Genomic DNA, 6,120 nt, shown 5'->3' on the forward strand with positions numbered 1-6,120 from the left:
TTGTCGATTGAAAAGTTATACAATCAGTTTTCCTAATTATCCGTTTTTAATGCGTTAATATTCTTCTATGTCAACCTAAAAGTTAAACAGTAATTATCCTAAATTTTCATTCTTTCCGTGTTAATATTTTGTGTTAATATTCTGGTATGTCTGTTAGAAAGTTATGAAGTAAATTGTCATACGGTTCTGTTATTAATGGATTAATATTTGCTGTTGTCCATGTATACTGCCTTCAAATTGATTCAAGAAATGACCCTAAGTTTATATACTAAGTGTATTTTCGTGGCTGCATATTATTTCCATTTTTAAGTTGTGCAGTAACATACCAGATAATGAATCGCTTAACAGGGAGGAGTTACCCTCCTTGACTGTCGAGAATACGGCTCTTTTTTTCCTTCCTGTTGTTGCTTTTAATATATTTTTTCCTATTTTTCACCACTTCTTGTTTTCACATGTTAAAACCTATTCCTTTCATTATTTATTGTGTATATACATACTCTGTCGTTTTCTCTACCAAGGGGCCGCATAGCCTTTAGTCAGGGGTTGAGGTCCATACATTTATATAAAATTAACCTCCAAGCGGAATAAAGACAAAATACATATAAATCGTCTGACGATGGCAATAAATAATTAAGGAATAACCAAAATAAAATAAGCGTTATCCCGAAAGAGTAGTTTGTTAAATGTGAACAAAGTTATTATCCCGTTCTTTTTCATTCATTCATTGCCAGACGCCACGCATCCCAGACGGGGTGGCCAAGGGCTTAGAGTTAATTGTTTTACAGGGAGGGGCACCAATCCTCCACCAACCCCACCCGACCTAGGGATGCCAACAGCATCTGGTGTTCCCTGGCGGTCACCCATCCAAGCACTAACCAGACCCGACGTTGCTTAACTTCGCTGATCGAACGGGAAGCGGTGTACTCAACGTGGTATGGCCGTTGGTTCTTCTCTTTATTTATTCATTCATATGTAGCGAGATGTCACTTTTTAGTTTTTTTTAACATTCAGGTTGCTATGACTCACTCAGTAATTATTCCCGTTCCTGATTCATTGATACACACACATATATATATATATATATATATATATATATATATAATCAGTCTCCTGTCTCAGCAATTGTCCCATTTGGCTCTGGGCAGAGGCTTCAGGGCCTATTTCTTGGGGGCAGTGGCCTCTATCCCAAAGCCCAGTAGTCCTCCTACACCTCCACATGTCACCACTTCGGCGCTAAGACCCACTGTCCATATTGAATACATGCTAGGGCTGTCTCATACAGGACTAGTGTATTGGTATTAGCGGGGGTTCTTTTTACGACATGTTGGCGGGTCATCTGGTAGATGAGGAAAGTCTGCTTTTTATGAAATTCAAATTCTTAAACTGTTCCCTGCCCCAGCCAGGATTCGAACCTGGGTCCATTAGGACTGCAGGCCGCCTCTCTACCGATTCAGCCACCGCCTCCCCCATATATATATATATATATATATATATATATATATATATAGTATATATATATATATATATATATATATCCCAAAATCGTCTGGTATCGATTGTGTAGAGTTTGTTATAAAATTTTCGTTCAGCAGTTTAATAATTTTCATGTAACTTTCTATTTTCATTATTCAGGGTCCAATGATTCACTTAGGTGCTCAGAATCGTGTGGCATTAGTTGAATGTAGAACTAAATTTGTCCCTATCATTTATTTATTTATTTTTAATGTGTACACAATAATTAAGTTTACGGATCAGTATATTAAGTTTCATATACCGATATCATTTCTCATTTTCAAGCACCTATGGCTCACTCAGCTGCTCAGAATTTAGTGGCATTGATTATGAAATTAGATTATTTTGTCCCTATCATCTTGTGTGTGTGTGTGTGTGTGTGTGTGTGTGTGTGTGTGTGTGTGTGTGTGTGTGAATAAGCTGCCATGTCGTTTATAATCCTTTAATGTAGTCACTTCCCACTGTCAGTTCTATCGGTAAAACCCTTCTCCCCAGTTAATGTTTTACCTCCGCCAAGGAGGTTATGTTTTCACCCCTGTCGGTTTGTTCGTGGTTGGTTTTGTAAGCAAGATTACACAAAAACTACTGGAAGGATTTCCACGAAACTTGGTAGAAGAATGGGCCTTGGCCCAGAATAGACTTCATTAAATTTTGGTGCGGATCCGGATAAAGGTGCGGATCCAGGAATTTTTTTTTCACTTTCTCCAACATTGCGAGATACGGCGTTTTTCAACGTTTTCGTAAAATTTTCAGTGAATATTGCATGGATGTTGATGGCGGAGGTATGCTGTCCACTGAGTGCCATTCTAGTTTATTCATTTTAATGAGGAGTATGTTGTCCTTTCGTAGCTTATGTTTCGTGGTTTAGTAGCAAAATAAAACAGTACTAAGGCTCTGCATCGCCTCGAAGCGCTACTTCGTGATCAACATCGTATTAAATCACTTTATTGAACATTCAAGATGGACAGATGGCAGTTGCACTAAGTAGAGTATAGTATGCTTCTTCGTGACTAGCATCATATGTAATCGCATAAGTAACTTATCATTCAAGATGGACAGATGGTAATTTTACACGATTAAAGCGAATATAGTGCGCTTTTTCGTGATTAGCATCATATTTAATCACTTAGGTAACTTAACATCCAAGATGGGCAGATGGCAAATGCACCAAATAAAATGAATAGAATCTAGTGTGCTCTTCGTGACTAGCAAAATATTGCAGTGTTAATCACATGTGCCGCTTAACATGCATTTACCTTCAGGGCATTACTAATCTTTATGGCACGCGAACGCCGTCTACCATTGTTAACCTCTTCAGTACGAGGATGATTATTTACTATTTTTGGTTACCCATAGACGACTTTTCTGGCCATAAGTTGATGTCCACAGACGAATCTTTTTTAGTATAATTTGCTGTACACATACGATTTTCTAATATAATTTGACCATAGATTATTTTTCTGCCACATTTTGATGCCCATGGATGATTTTTCTTGCTAGGCTATATATAATTTGACCACAGACAATTTTCGAGTATAATTTGATGCTACGCGATTTTGTAGTAGCAATAATTTGATGCTACAGACGATTTTCTAGTATAATTTGATGCCACACGATTTTTCTGCTATAATAAGATGCCACACGATTTTTCTAATGCCAACAGACGATTTTTTTTTTTTTTTTTTTTTTTTTCATTTTGGTGCCCACACGAATTTCCTTGCTGTAATTTGCTGTCCAGACATTTTTTCACGTATAATGTGTTGCTCAGTTTTTTTCCTAACTTAACAATAGACGATTTTTTACCACTTTGCTACTGACAGACGATTTTAAATTCAAAGAGGAGTTCGTTAAGTGGAAAACAAAAAATGGTAAATTATTTTGATAATTATTTTATTTTTATTTTATTCTTTAACCCTAGACAGTTTTAGACATACCACTCTCGTAAGAGGGAAAAATTTAGTCTGGATTCAGTATTTTTGTTTTTTCTTTACTAACGACTATGCGGAGGCCCATTGGCATTTTATATTTATTGATTTATTGTTATTATTGTGCATTTTGGTCAATAGTTACATTACATTGGAACCCGTGTAGAAAACATTGAAATTGTTAACCAGTAGTAATGACATTGGTTATAATTTCATATCATTAGTTTAAAACTCAGGAATTTTAAGAAGCTGTTTAAACTTAGAGATTGCAAAAGCTTAATGAGACAAAACTTAATGATTGCAATAACCAAGAGATTGCATAATGGTTTTAATTTTGCTTTATTAGTTCAGACGAGTGAAGGATAATAAACTTAATATTACTAGATTATTATTATTATTTCACACGTGTAAAGGAATTATTAGTTTTAATTTTGTTTTATTAATCCAGACGACAAGAGGAGGATAGAACTTAATATTACTAGATTAATAAGTCTTTTCTGCTATTAATTCATACATATTTTAATTTGCTTTATTCATACGAGTAAAGGAATTATTGGGTTTAATTTTTGCTTTATTAATTCAGATATGTGAAGGGCAACTAAACTCAATATTACTTAACTGATCCTTTTGTCTCGTTGGTTTTTGTTTTATTAGATCTGACAAGTAAAGAAACTATTGGTTTTATTTTTGCTTTAATAATCCACGTGTAAAGGAACTACTGACTGTGATTATTTGAATATTGTACTATATACATATGTACTGTATATCTGGAGCTGCACCTCTTCATCTGCGCCGAGGAGTGCGGTAGGGGTGTACAATTTATTACATTTATTGTGTGTGTACTTATTCATTACTTTGTACTTAGTGGGTGTAATTCTTATGCATGATGTATTTTTTTTTTTACATGATGCATTTTTTTTATTCGTGATTTTTTTTTTTTTTTTACTTGGGGATTTTTTTTTTTTTTTACTGTGATATATTTTTTGGTGTTTATTTCTGACTGATGTATTTTTTTTTTATTTCGTGATGTATTATTGTCGTGCATCTTGATTTTTTTTCTAGTGGTATATATTAGGGACCCACATTTTTTTTTTTTTTTTATGATGCAATATATTTAAGACACCCACTTTTTGAACGCGACTGTATCATTTAAGCTGGATATGTTAGAATTTCATTTTCTTGTGCCATTTTTCTCCCTACTTAGTTTCTTTGTATCGTCTGCTTTTTTTTTTTCTTGATCTTAAACTCTGAATTGTACTCTCTGCCAGGTTCTCATATTCATCTCTTTCCCATGTGTTTGATCAGGGTGGCATGTACAAATTGGCTACAATTACTTTACCTTCAGATGTGTTGATCTCTATTGCAATCAGTTCTACTTGTGAGGGTATATCTAGTTTTATTTCATAGACTTTTAGATTTTTCTTAGTTAATATTATAATTCCTCCTCCTTTTTTTAAATTTCTCTCTCTTCTCCATATATTGTATTCCTCTAAGTTTAGTATGTCATTGGATATCCTTTGTGTTAATTTTGTTTCATTTAGGCATATTATTTGTGGTTCATTTTCTCTGACATAATCATTCATCTCTAGTAATTTAGATACCATTCCATCCACATTTGAGTACATCAACTATCATCTTGTTTATATACTTGTCATGACATGGTTCTACTACCTTCCTCCTTTTTATTCCATCCTGTTTGTGTACCACTTTCGTACCTGCAATCCTATTACTTTGTAAAAAAAATTCTTCTTCTCCTCTTCTGATCTTCCCTCATTTTTTGTTCTTGTTTCCTCCCTTTTCTCTTTCAGTAATTCCAATTCCTCTTGTGTTAGGCACCTTTTTATCCATACATTTTTGAACTCCTCTTTTTCCATAAGATTCTTTGCATTTTTTAGTATCTCTTCCACAGTGTTTACACTCTGGAAAGTCACCTTTAGAGGTCTTGTCTTGCTTTTCTCATATTTCCCTAACCTTTTGTGTTCCTCTATGTCTTTACTACAGATTTCCTCTGATACTTCTTTCGGTAAGCTCATTACATTTGCCATCTCCTTTTTGTCTCTTGTGATCTTGTTTTTTATTTCTTCCTCTTCTATAACAGTGATTACTATAGATTTGTTTATATCTACTGAATCTCTAACTTTGGATTGTTTTGGATTATTCTTTTCACTTCCTTTTTAATGCATTTTTCCTGTACCCTTGTTTCTAAGTCTTTCTTTACTTTCACCATTTCAGCATACGTGGTTTCCACATCATTTTTGTAGCTTTGCACAGCTTCATTCACTTGTGTTATCTTCTCCTCAATATCACTGCTCTGGTCTATAAGACTACTTACTTGCCTAATTGTCTCTGTGTCATTTTTGAACTCTTCCATAACACTCTCTTGATTGACTACTGTACTTGCCATTTCACTCATTTTCTTCCTAAGTGTACTCAGTTCCACTGTTAGTTCATTGATGGTTGTGTCCTTCTTATTGGCCTCCCTTCCTAGTTTTTCTATTTCTTCCTTTTGCAAGTGCATCTGCTTCTTTATTTCATCAATTTCATTTTTGAAAGCCATTTCTAGTTTGTTTACACGTTCAACCAGTCTATTGTGAGTCTCCACTTCAACCAGTTCTTGGTAGAAATCATCATTTTGCTTTTTACCTTTATCCCTTTTCTTTTCCAAATTTGCTTTACTAAAGTA

General features: G+C 34.4%; 1 non-coding gene across 1 annotated transcript; it reads right to left on the minus strand.

Moving 5' to 3' along the window:
- Positions 1-827: 827 nt before the first annotated feature.
- Positions 828-946, minus strand: LOC145402375 (5S ribosomal RNA). Its single transcript, XR_013897733.1, has one exon. It is a non-coding gene; the product is annotated as a 5S ribosomal RNA (ribosomal RNA).
- Between the last annotated feature and the right edge of the window lie 5,174 nt (positions 947-6,120).

The sequence above is a fragment of the Coenobita brevimanus genome, chromosome 57 (assembly GCF_032717465.1).
Source record: "Coenobita brevimanus isolate Jiangsu-jjx chromosome 57, ASM3271746v2, whole genome shotgun sequence".
NCBI classification, from domain to species: Eukaryota; Metazoa; Arthropoda; class Malacostraca; order Decapoda; family Coenobitidae; genus Coenobita; species Coenobita brevimanus.